Below are 24348 nucleotides of genomic sequence, written 5' to 3' on the forward strand. Positions count from 1 at the left end.
GCTCACCGTTCTCAGCTCACCACTGGTTCTTTTGCACCTGCCTATCAGCCTAAACCGCACTCTTTTTTTTAGCCCTACAAAGCAAACAAACTACCTGGGACACCCTCTGACTACACTGACTGGGAAGAGCACCCATCTTTATTAAGTTTTAGGTGATTACCTACCAAGTTAGTCAAAGTGACGGTACTGTAATTAAGATTTTCAAGATGCTTAATATAATCAAGATTTTTCTTGAAGAGTGCTAATGAAGAACTTTGCTTTGGTACCTTTACTTTGGTACCTCTACTTCAAATCTCCTCTTATATGTCATTACTTTCCTAAATACACTTCTCCAAGCCAGGGATATCCACCCCTGGTGTCAGAGCCATGGCCTCAAGCTCAATGCCAAAAAGTGCAGTGTCATCCCCTTTGGTAAAAACTCTGTACCCATGAACTACCACATAGGCAGCAATCTACTTAACACCGAATGTGTGATAAGAGACCTTGGGAACCCAGGTGGACAGTAGTCTTTCCTTTGATAGTCACATCACCACAGTAGTCAGGAAGTCCTTCTACGTGGCACACCTCATCATAAAAGGGTTCTCATCCAGGAAAAAAAGAGGTCATTGTTCCCCTCTACTCGACACTCATTAGACCCATTATAGAGCACAATGCCCCTTTTGGAATGTACCTCACAAGACATCTGCAGCAGCTGGAAAGGCCATAAAAGTACCTCACAAAGAGGATTACTGGCCTCAAACAAATGCTCTACACTGACCACCTCAAAAAACTCCAGCTTTACTCCATAGCATATCGCCTACTCTGAGGTGATCTCTGCCTAACATATAAAGCTATGTCAAACCCAGAGCAGTTAGACATGCTACACCTAAAGAAATCTCAATCCCTCCAAGCTACAAGCTCTAGGGACCTTAACCTTGTCACCACAATAAACAAGACATGCTGGAGGGATAGATTCCTGTCCCAGAGACTTCCCATACTCTGGAACAGGCTACCCATCTATGTCAAGCAAAGTTCTTCATTAGCACTCTTCAAAAAAATTCTTGATGAGTGGATGGAAAATAGGAAATACACTCCGGGGATCACTTCTGTGTCTCTGCTCGACAGTGGCACAGGAAAATAACTTTCTTGGGTGGTGTAAGCCAGGGAACCTTGTTGGCTAGGCTTATGTAGGCCCTTGGGCCAATAGCCTAGTACCTACCTATGAACTTATGGAGTTCTATGGCTTGCACACTCACATGAACTGCCCAGAGATCATCTGTTTCCCCCTTCCAGGATTTCTTTTACTGTTCTAATTCCCCCTCTGGCCACCAGATGGTGGCATAGATTAGTTTATTACTAGCCCTAGCTGCTTCTCCATAAGCCAAATCTCCGGTGCTCCTGTAAATACCTAATTGTGTTGAGTGTATTTCAAATTCAGCCCCATTCCAAAGTAGTATACTGCCCTGCTAAACAAACAGAAAGCATCAGTCCTTTTGGGACTGCAAGCTGAACTTTTTTTCAGCCTTTGGGAAGAGTGCTACTTACCTGTCCAACCGATAGTTTTTTCCTGTCATCCCGCATGACTATTCCAACTGGGTCAGCCTGCTCCATTCACCCTCTCTACACTCCAGCTCATGCCGCTCCCCTTCCCTACCCTACCCCATTCTCATCCACCCCCCTCTTTCATTACATTCATATTCTCCTGAACACATCCTCTCTCCTCCTAATCAATTATCTCTTCCAAGCAATCAACCAATTATCCTCTCCCAGTAATCATCCTGCCATTTAGTGTCTCCACTCTCACCTCAGTCCCCTCTCCCCTTGTCCCACACCTTACTTTCCCCTCCCTCCTTTTCATCCAGCTGCCTAAGTTATATCTCATTCTGACTAATCTCATATTAATACTCTCCATTAGCCTCACTCTCCTTTACTTGAACCTATTATTACCTTCTTTAAACACTTCTCTCCCTCCATAATACACCTCCTATGTCTCATGTGCCTCTATCTAACTAATCTAACATCAAAAGTCTCGAGTATCCCAGGTTCCTTTACCTCCACCAACTATTACCTTCTTTACTCACTTTCTCTCCTTCCTCAGTACACCTTCTATCTCTCATCATGTTATATTCTATTCTCATTGCCTCACTCCTCCTCTTACTCTCAATATCAACTTCATACCACACTCCACTGCACCATCAAACTCCATATCCTACTCTCCCCATCACTCACATCACCAACTCCCTCCCTCACCTACAACTTATCTCCCCATTCCTCTTTCACAGCACACCTTCTGACCATTTCAAGGTCTACATATTTCCTAACACATCTCTTACCCCAACACTAAAATCAAAATGTACCTCTACTTTAAATCTCCTCTTATATGTCATTACTTTCCTAAATACACTTCTCCAAGCCAGAGATATCCACCCCAACCCAGGACCACCTGCTCCAACCCCCCTCAAAAGCACCTCTCATACTTGTCCCACCCTCCTCACTACCCTCCCTCCATCTCCCAGATCATTACAAATCTTCTAAAATATCCAAGGCCTAGTAAATAAAATTACTGAACTGCATTCCTGGATAGCCATCCCCCTCCCATATCTTATCTCTATCTGAAACTTGGTTGAAACCCCACATTACTTCTTTTTCTTTTGGCTGCTCCCATTAGGGGTCGCCACAGTGGATCAACTGTTTCCATTTCTTCCTGTCCTTTGCATCTTGCTCTGTCACACCAACCACCTGCATGTCCTCTCTCACCACATCCATAAACCTTATCTTAGGCCTTCCCCTTTTCCTGTTACCTGGCAGCTTCATCCTTAGCATCTTTTTCCCAATATACTCTGCATCCCTCCTCAGCAGATTTCCAAACCAACGTAATCTTGCCTCTCTGGCTTTGTCTCCAAACCTTCCAACCTGGGCTGACCCTCTAATATACTTATTCCTAATCCTGTCCATCCTCGTCACACCCAGTGCAAATTTAACATCATCAGCTCTGCCACGTCAAGCTCTGACTCCTGCCTTTTTGTCAATGCCACTGTCTCCAACCCATATAACATAGCTGGTCTCACTACCCTCTTGTAGACCTTCCCTTTCACTCTTACTGGTACTCGTCTGTCACAAATCACTCCTGACACTCTTCTCCACCCACTGCATCCTGCTTGTACTCTCTTCTTCACCTCTCTTCCACACTCACCATTACTCTGAACTGTTGATCTCAAGTACTTAAACTCAGCCACCTTCGCCACCTCCACTCCCTTGCATCCTCACCATTCCTCTATCCTCCCTCTCATTCACACACATATATTCTGTCTTAGTCTTGCTGACCTTCATTCCTCTTCTCTCTAGAGCATATCTCCACCTCTCCAGGGTCTCCTCCACCTGTTCCCTACTCCCACTACAGATCACAATGTCATCTGCAAATATCATAATCCATGGGACTCCTGTCTGATCTCGTCTGTCAATCTGTCCATCACCATTGCAAATAAGAAAGGGCTCAGAGCTGATCCTTGAAGTAATTCCACCTCCACCTTAAACACATCCATCACTCCCACCGCAGACCTCACCACTGTCACACTACCCTCGTACATATCCTGTACCACTCTTACATACTTCTCCGACACTCCCGACATTCTCATACAATACCACAACTCCTCTCTAGGCACCCTGTCATATGCTTTCTCTAAGTCCACAAAGACACAATGCAACTCCTTCTGACCTTCTCTGTACTTCTCCATCAATACTCTCACAGCAAACATCGCATCTGTAGTGCTCTTTCCTGGCATGAAACCATACTGCTGATCACTAATCATCACCTCCCTTCTTAACCTAGCTTACACTACTCTTTCCCTTAACTTCATGCTGTGACTGATCAATTTAATCCCTCTGTAGTTACTACAGCTCTGCACATCACCCTTATTCTTAAAAATCTGTACCAAAACACTATTTCTCCATTCCTCAGATATCCTCTCACTTTCCAAGATTTCATTAAACAATCTGGTTAAAAATTCCACTGCCATTTCACCTAAACACCTCCATGTTTCCACACGTATGTCATCTGAACCAACAGCCTTTCCATTCTTCATTCTCTTCATAGCTATCCTTACTTCCTCCTTGCTAATCCACTGCACTTCATGATTCACTATCCGCACATCATCCAACCTTCTCTCCCTCTCATTCTCTTCATTCATCAGCCCCTCAATGTACTCTTTCCATCTGCTCAACACACTCTCCTCACTTGTGAGTACATTTCCCTCATTATCCTTTATCACCTTTACCTGCTGCACATCTTTATTAGCTCAGTCCCTCTGTCTAGCCAATCGGTACAGGTCCTTTTCTCCCCCTTAGTGCCCATCCTTTCATACAACTCTTCATAACGCCTTATCCTTAGCCTTCGCCACCTCTCTCTTTACCATGCACCTCATCTCCTTATACTCTTGTCTACTTTCTTCATCTCTCTGACAATCCCACTCCTTCTTCACCAACCTCTTTCTCTGTATACTCTCCTGTACTTCCTCATTCCACCACCATGTCTCCTTGTCGTCCTTCCTCTGTCCAGATATCATACCAAGCACCTGTGCTGTAGTTACCCAGCTATTTGGTAACTCTTCACTGCCACCCAGTGCCTGTCTTAACTCTTCCCTGAACTCCACCTCACAATTACCCTTTTTCAATTTCCACCATTTGATCCTTGGTGCTGCCCTCACACTCATCCTCCTCTTCTTGATCACCAATGTCATCCTACAAACCACCATCCTATGCTGCCTAACTACACTTTCCACTGCCACCACTTTGCAGTCTCCAGTCTCCTTCAGACTGGCCCTTCTACATAAGATATAATCCACCTGTGTGCATCTTCCTCCACTCTTGTATGTCATCCTATGCTCCTCCCTCTTGTTAAAATATGTATTCATCACAGCCATGTCCATCCTTTTCGCAAAATCCACTACCATCTGACCTTCTGCATTCCCTTGCTTAACACCATACCTACCCATCACTTCCTCATCCCCTCTGTTCCCTTCACTAACATGCCCATTGAAATCTGCTCCAATCACCAGTCTCTCACCCTTGGGTACAGTCATCACCACTTCATCCAACTCACTCCAAAATTTTTCTTTCTCATCCATCGCACACCCAACCTGTGGAGCATATGCACTAACAACATTCATCATTACACCATCAATTTTCAGCTTCATAAACATCACTCTATCCAACACTCTTTTCACCTCCAAAACACTCTTAGCATACTGTTCCTTCAGGATAACCCCTATGCCATTTCTCCTCCCATCCACACCATGATAAAACAATTTGAACCTGCCTCCGATACACCTAGCCTTGCTCCCCTTCCATCTGGTCTCCTGCACACACAATATACCAACCTTCCTTCGGTCCATCATATCAGCTAGCTCTCTCCCTATACCAGTCATACTGCCAACATTCAAAGTTCCAACCCTCACTATCACAGTCCTAGCCTTTACCTCCCTTCAGGCATGCCTTCCCCCTCTTCTCCTCCTTCGGCCAACAGTAGCCCAATTTCTGCCAGCACCCTGTTGGCCGACAGTACTGGTGGCAGTCATTGTTAACCAGGGCCTCGACCGATCCTGTATGTATATCTGTACTGTTGTCAGCATGTATGATTTGGCAAAATTTTACGCCCTTCCTGAAGCAACCCTCCCCATTTATCCGGGCTTGGGACCGGCACAAAGAAATGCACTGGCTTGTGCATCCCCAGTGGCTGGGTTGAAACCCCACATTACTAACACTGAAATATTACCTCCCGGCTACATCTTCCACTTAGATAGAACCAATAGGAGGGGTGGAGGTATTGCCATCCTCTACTCTGAACTCTCCAAGCTCTCTCCAGTCTCCCTTTCTATGCCTAGCTTTGAGCGAGCTGAACTCCTCATCACAAACTGTCACTTAAACTCATATAAAAAAAATTGCCATCACCTCCATCTGCATACTTCCTGGGAATAATACTCCTATCCTCAAGAACATTCTCTCCTGGCTTGCTCAAAATATTCCATATGAAAGCATCATCCTTAGTGATGTTAACATGGATTGGACTAAACTCTCAACTACATCCCCTAGTACCAAGTACCTAGTATCAACTTTCATGGCTTCCATCAACTCATATCCTCTCCTACTCAGCCTAACAAAAACGGCACCCCTGGACCTATCCTTGACTGGATTCTTACCTCTGACCCCAAAGTCTATCATAACCCTGGCACACTCTCTAACTCTCTTAGTGACCACTCCCCAACTTTTATACAAAGATTCTCCAAACATACTCCCAAAGACCACCTCTATAGAGATTGTCGCAAACTCACCCATTTCAATCTGGATATATTTAACTCCTTACTGTCTAAAATAAAATGGTCCTTCCTTCAACACCTCCCTCTAAACAAAGCAAAAGCATCTTTCAATAAGATATTCCTTGACATACTCAACTCCGTGGCACCCATTAGAAAAATCAGAATTAAATCCAACTCTGCACCCTGGCTCACAAAACATACCCATTCCATAATGCATCAACGTGACAGTGTCTGGAAATCCTGGATTACAAATAAGTCCCTTATTCTACTTCTAAGATACAAAGAACTTAGGAATCTGTTCAAAAAACTTGTCAACAACAATTAAGAGAAATTTCTTCACTTCTAACCAAAATGGTCCACATAAAACCCTCCAAAAATTCTGGTCTTTTTACAAGGAAATTGAATTTAGCTTTGTATTTTCAAAATCTTAATATGACCACAGAGCATTTAAATTTCTGGAGACCTAGTACATTCTCTCCCCCCCCACCTCACCCCTTAGTACAACTTTTTGATAATTTATGTGAAACTGATATTAGAAAAGTATTAGACAAAAAGAATAATAGGACTGACATTAACAATCTCGATAGCAAGGGGGTAATCCTGTTAAAAGAAATTCTTGAGCAGTGTGACATCAGGGTAATGAAGCCGGATAAGGGTGGGGGCCTGGTTATAATCAATGTGGATGATTACAACAGTAAAATGTTCAAATTACTTTACAGTGAGGTATACCTGGAAGTCTCACGTAATGAAATGAATATAGCATATTGTAATATTGATTTGGAACTGGAACAGTTACTTATTAATATGCAAATTTCTATAGAGACTTATAATTATATGTTAACTGTATATCCTAGAATACCAACAATCTTTGGTATACCAAAAATACATAAATCCATTTCTAATCCACCTTTATGACCTATTGTGGATGCCAAGGCCTCTAAAACCTATAGTATTGCTAAATTTTTTGATAGCAATGTTAAAAATGTGTTAGACAATCACAGTTTAGTGATAAAAGATTCATGGGACTTTCTTACAAAAATCAAACATAGTATGTTCAGTAAAAACCTTATCCTGGCTACTATTGATGTATGTGACCTATTTTTGGTCATACCACATCAAATAGGCCTGGAATGGTTTCATGACTATTTATGTGCTAATTCTACACTTAATCATGAGACCATCTTAACCATTCGGACATGTATGGAAATTGTATTGGGCAATAAATTTGTCACTTTTGAAGGACATCTTTTTAAACAAAAACAAGGACTTGTAATGGGTGCGTGCTGTGCTCCAGTTTTTGCAAACATTGTCTTGGCACAATGGGAGGACTTGTTTGTAGTTAATTCAGAATTTAGGGCTTCATGGGTATTGTACGGGCGATACCTAGATGATATTGTCCTTTTCTGGAATGGCAGTGAAAATGACTTGAACAGGTTTTTCACCTATATTAATGGTACAACTGTTTTTCTTAGATTTACCAGGAACAGAGATTTGCACTTTGCCAATTATTTGGATGTTACTATTAGAAAAGATTATGCTAACAATTGTTTTATTTCTCAATTATATAGAAAACCAACATATTCCAATTCATTACTGCATTTTGCAAGTGCGCACACACTGCACCAAAAGAAAGCCCTTGTTAAAGGTCAATATGTGAGACTGGCTAGAATGGTCTCTGATTTTGATGATTTCATGAGGGAATGTGAAGTAATGAAAAATATGCTTTGTAGGAGAGGTTACCCTGAAACGTTTGTCACTGACATATTTAATGAAGTCAAAAATAAGAGAATTAATGGTCATTTTTTCCTCCCTATTAGCTCAGGTTAATATTGGAAGTCAGGAAAATAATAATAAACTGTTAGATTTTGGACGTGTATTTACCCTTACGTATACTTGTAATTTGTCAGACATCAGAAACATTATTTTCAAATATTGGAAAATATTTGAGGTGGATTTTGATGTACAGGGGAAAGTTGGTACTAAACCCATAGTAGTCTATAAGAAGGACACTTCATTTAAAGGACTTTTTGAAAGAATAAAATTTGACTCACGACAGGAGGGTACTTTCAAATGTGGAAGATGCTCCCAATGTCCCTATGTTATGAACACAGAAAAAATTAAACTTAAAAATGTTGGTTATATTACTAATATGAAGAAAATGTATTGTTATAGTAAAGGAGTGGTCTATTTAGCATTATGTACACAATGTGAAAGTTATTATGTGGGAAAAACTAAGAATGCCCTTAGGACCAGAATTTATCAACCTTTATATGATATTAAGCATAATAATGAAAATAATGCATTGTATAAGCATATATGTAATAAACCTAGTCATTCCTTTTTATTTTTTATATTGGAGCAGGTTGATATGGGATCCGGGGGGGGGGGGTGGATGATTATTTGGAGTTTATAGAGCTCAAGTGGCAAATTAGACTAGATGCATATCATGCCCCAGGACTGAATGACAGGATTTCTATGTCTTCGGTGTTAAAACTAAGATCTATGTTTTTATTTTAATAAGGGTGTAAGTCACCCTATTAAATTGTTCACTGGATTTTTATGTAAACATTTATAGACATGTTATATTAATAATATTAACATAGTTGGAATTTTAAAGTATTTGTTAATATAGTAAGAGACACAGCATTTTGTATTACTTGAAGGAAATTGATGTAAACTTCAAGATGATTGGCCAGTATTTTTTATTTAAACTGTTGTGGGTAGCAGTATTTTATTCTGATGAAGTCATTTACTTGACGAAAGCACTTAATACTGCCCTTGGAGTGTTATTTGTGGTTTATTTTATAGGTTCTTTTTGGACTGTAACCTATTTTGGTTTAGCAGTTACACAAAGTGGTTTACAATATGCTTTTAGTCTCGCAACAGCTGCCAGCATTTTATTTGGTTTGTGGACTGTGCTTGCATTTTTAGTCTGTGTTTTTGATGTATATGTGGTACTATAACACCATTGGAATTGCATTCTCTGTTTAATGATAAAATGTCAGGCTTCCTTACAGATGACACTGAGTTTCTGTTTTGTTTGTGTCTTTTCCCGGTTAGGGGGTCACCACAGCAGAACTCCGGTCCACTAATGATTGGTAGTGGATTTTTATGTACCGGGTTACCAGCCTGACGCACAACCTTCAACGAAGGCACGGCCCATTGACGTATGCCTCCACACAGAAGACGCTCTAGCTGAGAATCGAATGGGACAACGTCTTGCTATGAGGTGACAATGCTACTGCAGCACCACCGCAGTATGACACTGAGTTTCTGTAATGTCTGAAAATGACTTCCATAGTATGGATGTTGGAGGACATGTTAGGTCTAAGTCATCTTCCTAGGTACTTGAATTTGTCTGATGGTGTTAAATGAACATTGAGTTGATCTGTTGTAGTAAGTCAGCTATTTTAAATCTTACAGGAGACCTAAAGAGCTTAATTATAGTTTTGCCTAAAATGCCTTTTTTTCTTATATTCATCATTAGTCCCTTGAAGAAATCAGTGTGAAGGTCTTATATATTACACATTTAGAGGGCTTGTTCCTGAGATTAATAGCATCATCTCCAAACAAGTGGCATCTAGCTATGGTAGGTCTGTGGAAGGAGTATGTTCAGATAATGACAATAGTGAGGATAAACACAGACCCCTAAAGACCCCCTGCGCATTGCCGTGACAGAATTTTTGTGATTTATACTGTGAGTGTCCCATGAGATAGTGGATGTGGAACATGCAATCAGTAGACAAGTAAGCAGGTGCACTTAGGATCATTGAAACTAAGTTGGAAGTATATTCTATGAAAATCATGCATTTTTTTTGTTATAGTTTTGTTTGGATACAAAGTCACTCCATACCACAAAGCTGGGAGTTGTGGTACCCTGTATAAGACCTTCAGACTAATTTATTCTCAACTGAATAATGAATATAAGAAAAAGATAGTCATTTTTGGGCAAAAGTGTAATTAGGGTCATCAGGTCTCCTGAAAGATTTAAAATAGCAGATTTACTTACTATAGCATATGAAATAGATGTCAATATACCACAAGTAAGCAAATTCAAGTATCTAGGTAGATAATTTAGACCTAACGTGTCCTTTCTCAAGTCTAGGGTCAGTGAGTTATGGGAAGAAGAAGATGAACCTTGCTGTCACTTTTTTGGCAGAATATTTAAGAAAACACTTTTAAATGAAATTTCTGTAGCTGACAGGTCTTGGTCCCTTGAAGCAGGTAATACTTAAATGAAGTATATGTTATCTGAGAAATGGCTGCTTTGGTTTGGTGCTGGTATGTTATATTACATTTCATACTGTAAAAGGTTTTAGTAGGTCATTAAAACCTGATCTTGGTATGTTTTCCTTATCTGTATTTATAAGAATTTGAGGTATGTTTATGTACTGATGCTTTTGAAAACAATGTTTTTTAAATGTCATTTGTTAATGTATTCCAGGAGATGAGACTTGAGAAGGACATCTAAACAGAGACTTATCTCAGAAACTTCTAATGTCATGTAAATCCCTAAACTGCACATTTTCTGTGACAAACAATTTTTAACACGGTAATCTGCCAAATTTAGCCCCATCCTTCAGTGCAGCATAATGGCTAAGAGTTGATTCTTACATTTAAGGAAATTGTCTAGGCTTAAAATGCCCACAAGGGCAGCTAGCCTAGTGCTTACTTATGAAAAGAGGGGGTTACCATGTGGCACACAACAGGGTAATCATCAAAGGGTTCATAGTCATGTCAAATCACAATAATATATTCATATTTAAATTAAGTTGGGAAGATAACATGAAATGACTGATATTTCTGTTGCTTTAAATGGTAAATTGAATGCAAAACGTGTACTACAGTGTTAAGGAACACTAACCATTTCTCTGAAATAGTTAATCAAAGCTCTTTTCCATGTAACTCAAGAAACATGATGCTTTCAATCCATATATAATGTAACTTTACCAGAATTTCTGTCCCTTCAGAATTTTATTTGAATAGGCAAGGTTCAAATGGCAAATTCACCACTGTAACAGGTACAAGCAAGCAAATTCTGAGGGTAATGCTACTCAGTGCTAGGCATCTAAACCTCAAAATGCATTCACTGGAGTCACTCCTTAAAATGGAGAACATTGACATCTGTGCAGTGACAGAGACCTGGTTCAAGGCTCCTGAGAGCACCCCTACATTACCAGGCTATAATTAATACCACACCTTTTGGCCACCTAACCTAAACACTAAAGGCAGAGGTGTGTCCATATTCATTAAGGATATCCACACCTCCAGGCTAGTTGCTCAGCATAATACATCCGAGATTATTCAAGTGCAACTAACTCTGGGCAAGACCGCAATCCAAATTGTAACTTGCTACAGATCCCCCACCATGCCCCAGGATTCCCACTCCTCATTTCTTGATACACTGGAAAATATTACGGTACAACCTAACACCCTAATAATGGGTGATTTCAACTACCCCACCATTAACTGGGAAAACTACTCATGTACCAACTCAATTGCTCAATGTTTTCTGGTATTCATAAATTCCAATGCCTTGGATCAACGTATCCACACACCCACCAGGGGCAGCAATATCCTAGACCTGGTCATTACCAACATGGGTGACCAGTGTTCCACACCAAAGGTCAATTCCTTCTTGGTCAGATCTGACCACAAGCTAATCACCCTAGACATCCACATCCCGCCCCCACCTCCTATTAGGGAAACCACCGTAAAAAATTTCTCTAAAGCCAACTTCCCGCTTCTTAAGACAGAAGTGGCAAACTTCACGACACCCATGCAGACAGACAATAAGGTACTACTGCTGAATCCTACACAAATGCACTTTATAAGCACTTACATGAGTGCATGGATCATGCTATCCTTAACAGAACCAAGATGCTATCCTCCAAAAAAAGGAAGTCAATCTGGTGGTCCCCTGCCATAAACAAACTCTACAACAGAAGAAAAAAACTGTTGCAAAAAAAGAGTAAAATCCCATGTCTGGAGGAACTCCCTGGTCAGCCACAGTAATAAGCTGAGATCCCTCATAAAATCCTCCAAAACTAGTCATGGATTCTAAAGAAAACCACAAACATTCTATAGCTATGTCAAGAATCTCAATGGCAACACTCAGATCTGCTCTGAGTTACAGCACAATGGCACTAAATATACAGAACCAATTGATATTGCCAACATCCTGGCAGATAGGTTCAGTGCTAACTTTATCCCCCTCCCACCCCTTAAAGGGCCCATCTGTTTACCAGAAGAATGCAAAGTTCCTGTAATCACAGCTGCACAAGTAAAAACCACACTCTCTAAGCCAAGAATACAGCATCCATGGGACCTGACAACATCCCAGTCTGCATTCTACACGAACTACAGAATGAACTGGCACCCCACCTAAGCACCATGTTCAATCATAGCCTCACCTCAGGCTTTGTGCCCACTGAATGGCCCACAGTGATGGTTATCCCACTCCAGACAGGAGGAGCCACCACGGACCCTGGGAACTACTGCCCCATTAGCCTAACAAGCCTGGTCTGCAAGGCCATGGAACGTATCATCGTGGAACTTATAAACAAAGACATTTGTAATCTCCAAACTCTGAAGCCCACCCAGTTTAGGTTTGTAAAAGGCAGATCATGTCTCCTAAACCTGATAGACTTCTTTGAAGCAGTCACCAAAGCAGTAGACGAGGGTAAGGTGTTTTGCACAGCCTATCTAGATCTCGCCAAGGCTTTTGACACCATCCCCCACTCTGGAATTATAGATAAACTCACTAAACTAGATATAAATCCCTATGTCACAAGATGGGTTGCCAACTGGCTCACTGACAGAACCCACACTGTGAAAGTAGCAGACTACAGTCCTGGGTCCTTTCCTGTTTGGTATCTACTTTTATGGAGTACAGGCTAACACAGAAGGTCTTTGGCTAATGAAGTTTGCAGATGACTGCAAACTAGGCACCATAATTGAAAGTCCTAATGATGTGGACATCCTACAAAAGGGCCTCACTGAGACAGATGCCTGGTGTCAAAGCCATGGCCTCAAGCTCAATGCCAAAAAGTGCATTGTCATCCCCTTTGGTAAAAACTCTGTACCCATGAGCCACCACATAGGTGGTTGTCTACTTAACACTGAAAGTGTGATAAGAGACCTTGGGACACAGGTGGACAGAGTCTCTCCTTTGATAATTACATCACCATAGTAGTCAGAAAATCCTTCTATGTGGCACACCTCATCACAAAAGGTTTCTCATCCAGGAAAAAAGAGGTCATTGTTCCCCTCAACTTGTCACTCATTAGACCCATTATAGAGTACTATGCCCCTTTTGGTATGTACCTCACAAGACATGTACAACAACTGGAAAGGTCACAGAAATACCTCACAAAGAGGATTACCAGCCTCAAACAGATGCCCTACCCAGATCGTCTCAAAAAACTGCAGCTTTACTCTATTGCATATTGCCTAGTCAGAGGTGATCTCTGCCTAACATACAAAGCTATGTCAAACCCAGAGCTGTTGGACATGCTCCACTTAAAGAAATCCCAATCCCTCTGAGCTACATGCTCTAGGAACCTAAACCTTGCCACCACAATAAACAGAACATGCTGGAGAGATAGATTCCTGTCCCAAAGAATTTCCATACTCCGGAACAAGCTACATATCAAAAAAAGCTCCTCATTAGCACTCTTCAAGAAAAATCTTGATGATTGGATGGGAAATAGGAAATTCACCCCCGGGATCACCTCTGTGGCTCTGCTCGACAGGGGTACAGGAAAATAATTTTCTTGGGTGGTGAAAGCCAGGGTACCTTTTTGGCTAGGCTTATATAGGCCCTAGGGCCAATAGCCTAGTACCTACCTATGAACCTATATGCAGAGCCCTTTGATGACCAACAACTAGGGGCACTGTTAATGCTCAGCCAGGAGGCAAAAAATTATAAGTAAACAGCGAGAGCCCCTGCTATACTTCCATTGGCACACAGCTTTAATGTACACATTCAGTGCGCTAGTTCCACTTTTCCTTTTTGTTGTTGTCTGTAGCTACAGACCTAAAACTGGCACCAGTGGGTTGCTTTAACAGGACCAGGTAGCAGGTACACCATTCATGTCTTTGTGAAACAGAAAACCAGTTCACTGCTGTACATGTGTGCATGCTACAGAATGCTTGTTACCTGTTGCAACCTGGTACAAACCGTAGATATTAATTATGCTTACATTACAATCTGTTTACATACCCTGTCTATTTCATTTTATTGTACAATGTTCTAGGCTTCTGAGAAAGTTGCGTTTCTCATTTTTGTGACTCACCCATATTTACTGTGAGTCATGCACTTACAGATAATGAAAGTGCAGACCATTTTTCCTGCCTGAGAGCTGGAAGTGTAAATTGCCCCTCGAGGGACCCTCAAGTTGAAATGACAAAAGTTTACAGATTCTAGTTAACCAGCTGTTGCACTATGGATAGTAAAGGGCTTAGTTTTACTTCTCCAGGAAGAGGTAAAATAACCACATTCAGTCTAATCTTGTATTCAGTAAATAGTTGAAGAATGGTGCAGATACAAAGCTGGTTATAAAACCAGTTGGCAATATGTTAAGTCACATTGTTAGTAATAGAGTCATTTGATGATGCCACTTCATATTAATTATAAAATTCAGCAGAGGTCTGCAAAAAAAAAACTTAATTATACAGCCGAAGTTCTGTACTTTTCATTGTTTTCTTGAATCCTAAGAGAGAATATTTAAAAGGATCTTCGAATGTGATGAATCCATGTTATTTTTGCAGTTTTACAGGATTTTCCATTAACTTAAAAATATGTGTTGGTTGAACAAGCTAGACTACAGGTTCTGGTTGGCTCACAGATGGGCCCTGTACATAATGAACACTTTGTTTAGTAAAGTCCTGCGGTTTAGTATCGTTGTCTTGTTTTTGTTGTTACTGCTAATATCTGCTCATATGTCAAATGCACTTTCTTTTAACTTGCAAGTAAAAAAAAACTCCACACTCCAGAGTAAATGACCTTTATCCTACACTCATTTCTCTCTGTGTAATATAATCTACATATTTAATGTAGAGAAACCCTTCAGCACATTTTCACATTTTATCATAACAATGCAAGGAGTAATACTCTTGCAAACCAGTGTTAACACACCCCAGCAGAATTTCACCTGAGGAAAAGAAACTTAGAAGCCAAGATACCCCATTGTTTCATTGGAACCATAGGATAAGTGTTCTCATTTCATTTGTTTTTTGCTGTTGTCTATACCTCTAATTAAGAAGGAGCCAGACATGGGCAGTACACAGCTATATGACCCCAGGCTTTGTATGCTGCTTCATTGTATCACCAAAACTGATTGCTGCATCGAGAAAAATCCTGGCTCACCCCTGTGCAGTGTGGGAAGGTTCTTCGTGGAAACAACTAGATCAACAGCGATGTAATATGTTCTTATGGGGTAACCAACATCAGGCTTCTATCTCATTTGATGGATCTTGCACCATGCCATCTACCTTTACCACAAAAAAAGTGAGACAGATTGTATCCTGTCATGAGTGCACCAGTATAATAAAGATAACAAGCCCTTCTGTGTGGCTAAGCTTAAGAGTAGTGAAACTCAAGTCTTAGTAACAGAGAAGACCATAACATTTATTTTTGTGGCTTCCATCCTCACTTCTGATCAACAGTGTTTCACATTATCTTGCAGCCACATGTAGGCAACCCCTTGCTCTACTCTATATTTTTAGTAGGCCCAAAAAGTGATCTGAAATAGAATTTGGAACCAGTCTTGAAAACGGTATAGTTTATCTCATAATTTGTTATTATGGCTTGTTTTCTTCCAGTGTGTTACAGTGCACTAATCTATTATAAATCAAATTAATTAAACGATGCTTTTTAATAGCATATAGCCAGGGAAGTTTAATTTATTCTCTATGAAAATCTTTGTGTTTCAAAGACATTCTCTTAACAAATGTATTCTCTTTCTGTTTTATGTCTTTCATTCAAATATTGTTACACATTTTCAGAGTGAAGAAAATTGACTTATACAGACCTAAAACAGAAAACTGATGTGTAAAAAAATAAAATTGAATTTATGTTGCATCAGAACTCAGTTTTATTATTTTAAAGTCATTACTTCTCTTGGTCCAGCGGTCTAAAACCAAAAAAACATAACTAGAAACAGCATTTACTTAGGCTAAGTGTAGTCTTATTAAAAATATTTAGCACACATCCATATTAAGGGAATAAAAGGAGTACAAACTCTACTGCATTAATTGTAACAGATAGCCACCACCTGTATTGGTAGTACAACATCTGGATCTACACCCTTCTCTGTGAAGAAACACTTTTGTATATCACTGGAGCAATCAAGTCCTACAATCTGCTACCCTTGCTGCCTTCCTTTCTAAGTAGTTCCTGTTCAGACAACCCCTTCACATCTCCATAACGTGGTTCAATGTTCCAATATCATGTCCCTATATTTTCTAGTATGTAGTGTAAACATCTTTGTACATGTCACTTTCCTTCCACGCCTTGCACTATTCTGGTGACTTTCTTCTGGATTCCTTCCATCAGCATGATATTCCCATGTCCTCTAAAACTGCCAGTTGGACTGAGATTTGGACTGGCCATGGTCCAGTAGAACATCATTGCCTCTTTGCTTCTAGTGTCTCATCATCAACTTCATCTTCATCAAGCCCCCTTTTCCTATTTTTTTAACATAGGGTTAGGGTGTGGCTTCAGATGTTACCATCACTCTCTATTTACTGTCACTCTCCTACCTTCTTTCACAGCCATGCCTGATTGTCACAGGTTTTCTCTCTCACAATCCATCTGTTTGCTGGACACCCTCAGTTCCTCTTGCCTTCTTCTTCACCAGATTGTCTTCTGCTTTATTGCACATGTGCCTGAACCACAGTCATCTGTTATCTTTCACCTTCACTGCAATTGGAGCTACCTGGGTTTCTGCTCTAATTTTTTTCATTTCTTCATCTGTCCCACAATGTATATCCTACCACCCATCTCATGAATGTCATCTCTGTCACCTCAAGCTTCCTTAACTGATCTGCCTTTACTACCCAGGTTGCTGATATAGAAGTACTGGTCACACCACTGTTTTGCACACCCTACTTTTCAGCTTCTTTAGCATTCTTCTGTCACCACTACCCCTGACATTCTGAACCATTTGGCTGCAGCTCCTTACATTCTAGTTTTGACCTCCTCATGCAGACTTCTCCCATCCTCAACCACTTCTCTCACATACTTGAAGCTGCTAACTTGTCCTACTACTTTCTCTTCTGTCTCAGCTCTCAGCTTCTTCTGATTTCTCCCATCTACTGTCATTGCAACTCTCTTATCTGTACTCAGTTTTATCCCATGTGCCTTCATTTGTGCATTCCATTCTAATATCACCTGCTGAAGTTCTTGTTCAGAGCCTGTCTGTAATGCCAAATCATCTGCATACATCTTTGTTGATCTTTCCTGCCAAGCCTGCCTGCTAATGTTATCCGTCACCAGTACAAACAGCAGTTGGTCAGAGTTGAACCCTGGTGCGCACCCACTCCCACAGGGAACCCCTCTGTGAGTCCAAACACTGTACTTGTTTGACTGCATCCTTGTCCAAAACCTATGATGGTTTCTGGGATTTTGAACTATCACAGAATTGCCCATATTTTTTGAACCTTGTCATATGCTTTCTCTAAGTCTAGGAATGTATAGTAGAACTCTTTCTTTATCTCTGTTTTCTTCTCATCTATCTAACTGCAAACATTGGGTCAGTTGTGCAGCACTTTCATGGAATATGACAGGAGTTTGATACCTCTATACTGCCCACAGTTGTGGCTATCCCCATTGTTCTTGTAAAATAGCACTGGAATGCTTATTCTTCAGTCATCTGGGATACACATTTCTCTCCATACTGCTATAATTACCCTCTAGAGCCATTTCTCCCCTAACTCATCAAATATCTTTATCATGTCTGCTGTGACCTCAGTGGAGCCTGCCGCTTTCCCTGAATTCATTTTCCTTAGTGCTGTTCCTACTTCTAGGAGAGGCTCCTCTTCTTCTTCTTTCATTGTAGGCTGTGTCTGAGGCAGGACAGCTTCTTTGAGAATGTCTTTACTCAGAAGCTGCTGGAAGTACTCTTTCCATCTACCTTTGGTATCCTGTGGACATATGAGCAGTTTTGTGCTGGCATCCCTTATGAAGAGTGTCTGACTTTCTTCTTTATGTTTCTGTCCTAGCTTTGCAACCTGATAGATTTTCTTTCTGCCATCTAATGAGTCACTTCCCAGAAGCAGGTATGGCTGACATTAGCATAATGCCCTGTTCTTTCCTATTGCAACTGTTCTGTTAACATGTTTATTAACCAACCAGTATTCCTTCCTAGCATGATCCATCTTTTCTATATCCTATGTTTTCCTGCACTTCTTTGTTATGATGACTTTTTGGACTTCTGCTTTCCACCACCAGTTTTCCTTATGTACATATTTCCATACCTGCCTCAGCATATATCTGCTGTTTTGAGGTGCTGCCATTCATCTTCAACTCCAGCCATTTCTTCTTCTTCCTGAGGTACTAGAGCACTGAGAATTTCCTTGAACTATTGCACTTTTCTCTAGTCAACTTCCAGGTCTTCAGCTTAGTCTCTGTTGACCATAGACCCTTCTCTGACCACTGCAGCTGACTATGGCACCCAGTGACTTTGCAATCGCTGATTCTACCCCAGAAGAGAAAGTTTACCTGAGTTGCATGTTGGCCACTCTTGTATGTGATCTTGTGCTTCTCTCTCTTGCTGGACCATGCGATGACCACCATCAGGAAATTTGCCAGACAGAAGTCCACTCCTTCTTTATTCCTGTTGCCCCACCAATGTGGACCCAAGCAATCCTGATATCCTGTTCTGTCTGTCCTGATATGTGCACTTAGGTCAACCATTATCAGCACCAAGCGGTCCTGCAACTGCTGCCTGAATGAACTCTTCTCTTTGCTATCACTTTCCTGCTGTGGGGCACAGACTGACATTATGAATAATGTCTTACCCTTACAGTGAGGTCTGCTTGCCTTGAGTCTATCATTAATTCTTATGACATCTCTCACTGTCTTCTGAAGACTCTTCTTTGCCACAGTTCCCACATCATTTCTATTCTGTCCTCCACATGAGTAGTAGGTTTTGCTTCTAGTGTCTCTCTCCCACTCTCTCTCTCTCTCTCTCCTGAGAATACAATCCAGCATTTCATTGGCTGCTGCAGCAGATCCCTCACTCTTTTACTAGTGGTCTGTGCTAAGGGTGAGCAACCTTCACAGATCATTTTCATGCTCTGTTGCCATCAGTTCTAATTCTGCATGCTAATATGTCACAGCAGGGTTGCTGTGGTCAAGCTGCAGTGCATTTGCATTGATATGCATTGAACGTCCACTGCCACTTTTCATACATTTGTACTCATATGCATTGAACTTTCACTGCCACTTTTCAATTGATTTGCTCAGCCTTTTCAATTCTTTGCTTATATGGTTTACCAGTCCTCTACAGTTGTGTCTACCTTTGAAAAGTCAGCACATTTTAATAGCAATCAAGCCAGTTTAAAAGCAATACTAATGCAAATGGACTGAATCAATAAATATACAGTATATATATATATATATATATATATATATATATATATATATATATATATATATATATATATATATATACATGATAGTTTACCCAAGTATTTTCTGCCAAAGTGTTTGGCTTGATACGTTCCTGTTTTAATGCACTTCTCATTTTCAAAATGATATAAGAGACTACTGCTATACTATACAATACTATGCTATAGCATACCATACTGTACTTTACATTTTGGGCCTTTGCACACTTTACCACGGTTTTATGCTTTGCTGCCAACCAGCACTTAAAGAAAAGAAGAGTGGGGAGCCTATATTTAGAACCCGTCATTATAGGGCTCTTGTCAGCTGATTGTGGAATACCTGTGCTGCACATAGTTGGCGTTTAATACTACAGCAACTGCTTCGTGCAAAGAGCCATTGATTCCTGGCTGCCACTGGTGAGAATCACATTCTCGGTACCTGTCAATGATTGGTTACTTTCCATTCCTTTAGGAACTCCTGCACTTTAAAGTTTGGAATGTTGCACACTTCACGGCTCTTTTTATGGTGAGCTACAGTGTTTCACAAGCCGGTGCACCTAATAGCCAGTAAGTCTTACACTACCCACTGTTCAGAGACTTTTTTATATATATTTTGTCCACTTATTTCTGACCAGTGCCACCCTTGCAAGCCATCTGTACTTCAAAATAATGTATGCCCGTTCTTTTCATTTTTCATACTTTATATTTTGTCTTCTTTTTGCTTAATATCTGTAGTATCCTGCATTGTTATTCTGTACCTACAGTGTACTACCTTTACTACCTGCAATAATTACCTACCCTTGCATTGTGTGCCATTAGCATTATTGCCTGTTTTTTAACTGTTTTATGGTTCCTAGTTATGTTTATTGGAGTTCCTATTACCAGATCAAAAGACTGTAATCACGAATATGAAAAGAGCGAAACAGATTGCGTGAAAAAACAAAAATGCCGAACGACTAAAATAGCGAAAATTGAAATGTCGAAGTGTAATGGTTGGCCCATCTGCGGTATAGCTCCGTAAGGTAAGTGTGCAATAGATAGGACTTTTGGGTTAGGATGTGGGTTAAGGTAAGTGAATAGATAGGTAATGTATGTAAGATGTAGTGTAGTGTTAGAAGTAGGGATTTATTTAACTGCATGTATGTCTATTATTTATTTTTTTCTGGGTGTATGTCTGTAGAGGACATGTGAGGTAGTTACAGACCTTAGGGTTAGGGATGGATTAAGGATAGTGCACAGTTAGTTGTGTATGTGGGGTTTAGTGTAGTGTTGAAAGTAGGGTTTTCTTAAATGTATGTATGTGTATTATTTATTTTTTTGGGTGTATGTCTGTAGTGCTGTAGTTACAGACCTTAGGGTTAGGGAGAGATTAAGGATAGTGCATAGTTAGTTGTGTATGTGGGTTTAGTGTAGGGTTAGAAGTAGGGTTTTGGTGCTTTACTTTTGGTTAGAAGTAGGTTTAGTTAGTGTATGTATGTGGTTTATTTATTTTGTTTGGGTAGGCAATATGTAGTGGGTGGTGGGGTTGGCCGACTATGATAGTTCGTTATTTTATTTTTCGCTGTTTAGTGCGTTTGTGATTTTTGCAATTCGCGTTATAGTTGTCGACGTATTCATGCAAAGGGTTTTTCGATTTGGTAATATAGACCCGTTTATTGTTACAAGTTTTGATTTTATCTCTTATTTCAGCAGAGTACATTTGTTTCCCCGAGATACTCCTACTGCTGTATACTTTCCTAGATGTTCTCTAATAAGCTATTTCAAGCATGCCTAATTGTTAGTACTTTCATTACTGCAGCTACATAGGCGTCTGTCCTTAGCCCATTACTTCAGTATACTATCTGCATCTTTTATTATGCAACACAAACAGCATTCACCATTTATTTTATTTTTTCTTACTTTCTACCACACATCTCTTTTCTCATGTCATCCTTTATACCTTCTCAAATAAACATTATAAGAGAAATACTACAGGTACCCCAAGCATTTTCTTCAGTTTCTTCATTGGTGTGTAAGCAACTTGCAGTGTATGATCAGTTCATACCCTCCTCCAGTATTCACCTAACAACTAAATTTTCTCCTTACTAACTCTGCACCCCTTAATAAAATCACTACATCACCCAATAAAGATAAACCACAGGCCACAGAGACTCTGACAGATAGTACAATCAATAAACCAGCACTATACACCAAATGATGCAAAAAATAATGGATTAGCGCTTTCGTTTATTAAGTATAAGCTTCATCAGCCACTCTCATCACCTCCTAAATTTTTATCTGTTTTGACCTAACCCCACTTCCATCACATTTATTTACTAAATTCATCTAATCTGCCACTGAGTAAACTACTAACTGCCTTATGTAGCTGTTACTGCCACCACCAGCGAACCACACCCTACTGTAACCCATATGTCGACCACTCTATTACCACTTGAAGGTATTGCAACAGTATAACAACTGCTTTATGTTTACTAATGATCCTCTATTCTTATAGATGCAATCATTTATTTTAACTGCAGACAGATCTTTCTCCTTACAGAGAGCCAGTAAACAGCATAACAGTACTATGTTCACAGATGTTGAGGTGGTCAAGAAAACATTGCCCCTCCCCATTCACCTCAATAGCAAACTTCACTTTCTACAAACTTCTCTACAAATGAATGAACACCCTCCAATACACATGCTCCAACAAGAATTGCCAGTGCTGTAAGCGGGTGTATATTATTTCGTCGAAAGGCATGTCCATCTAACACCTCTCCATCGACATGAAACCATTGAAATTCATTTCCACGAATCATGGAATTTTTCCCACAGCAATGAATCAATTGCCCTGTAGCACAATAGATCACACACTGCACTAAATCAAACCCACCCAAGTGAGGGGCTTTGCCCCCCATACACCCCAATGTGGGGACTCTGCCCCTCCCACACTCCCTAACTATATATACCAACTCCAAGATCACACTACAGTGGGGAAAAGGGCAAAGTTGTGGAGTTGGTCAACTACTTCCTTACCCTGGGAAAAATTTTGCAATTTGTGGAAGTGAATTTTAATGGTTTGGTGTCAATGGAGACATGTTTGATGGAAATATCTTTTGGCAGATTAATATAGACCCACTGCAAGTCTACATCCTTAAGTCCCTCTGTGTCTACAGCAAACCAAAATAACGTCTTTGATATTGGTGACTTCACAGGTGGACACTTATGTAATACTTGCTAGTCTGCATAAGGATGCCTAACTGTAAACTACCTCTTTGGTGCCAGGATTAGGGATATTGCTTGGGCCCTTCACCACTCTCCACTGCCCTAAACATTACTGTGGCCTTGTGGTCGCCCATATGGACATCAGCTGTCTTTGGTTTACTTCTCCAGGCATGATGCAGAAAGACACAACCGGAGCTCTTCACTTATTATTTTGAGATTTGTAGGAACTTATGGCTAAATAGAAAATGCAAAATAAATGGCTAGAAGAACTGACCAGTAAATTGGTATTATTTAAGGAGATTCAGTGTGTGACGGTATGAGATGTAATGGTGTTGACAGCCTTTCCTGCTTTTCAAGGCATAGTCTGCACCTCGTTCACCGTGGCCTTTGCTTACTGGCTAAAATTTTAACTGTCCCCATGTACCTTTTTAGGCAAGATTTGAGTCATGGATACTAGAAGGAGAATGGAGCAGAGCTGTACCAGGACTGCTCCAAGCATGGGACAGGTAGATAGAGAAAAGAGAAATAATCAGTAAGAAAAGAGTACTTATATGAACAAAAGCCAGAAAACATTATTTGTTTGCAGTAATTTCTGTTGCTCAGAAACGTATTGTCCAGGTAGGACACCAAGAAGGAAGGTAGGTATACGCTAGCAGATTCAGTTCCCCAAGGATAGAGAGGAACGGGCTGGGAGCTAAGGAGGAGAAATATAGCTATGACATAAGTAATGGGGGGAAAGAACCTTGGCAGTAGTGATAGAGAGGAGGGACGGGTGGGTTCTGGTGGTGTGTTAAGGCCCAGTTACTAAAAAAAGTTAGGTGGTTACACTTGCATTTGTATACTAATCATTTATTATATTATTTATTTATTATATTATTATAAAGCCTTTACCTACATCCTAGCTTACAGCTTTGTCTTTCATTTCACTTTGACCCCTCATTCTTGTTTTCATCACTCATCCTATCATTCCACACCTTGTCCCCCAACTTACTGACCCCCCAAAATCACTTTGGAACAGGTCCTGTTCTTCTTCTTCTTGAAAAACCAGGTACATCAGTTCTATCATCAATCTTGATTATACACCTGTCAGCCTTCTACGTAATTACAAGGTAAAATGTAGCCTGACGTCTTCTAAACCTATCAAATCTAAGCCCTCCCTGGCTATATCCCATGAGATTCGACATTGTCATACCACTACGTAAGAGTGGCCCCCGCCATGGACCCTGGTAATTACAGACCC

The sequence above is a fragment of the Protopterus annectens genome, chromosome 13.part0 (genome assembly GCF_019279795.1).
Source record: "Protopterus annectens isolate FY-2018-M chromosome 13.part0, PAN1.0, whole genome shotgun sequence".
Classification (NCBI taxonomy): domain Eukaryota; kingdom Metazoa; phylum Chordata; order Ceratodontiformes; family Protopteridae; genus Protopterus; species Protopterus annectens.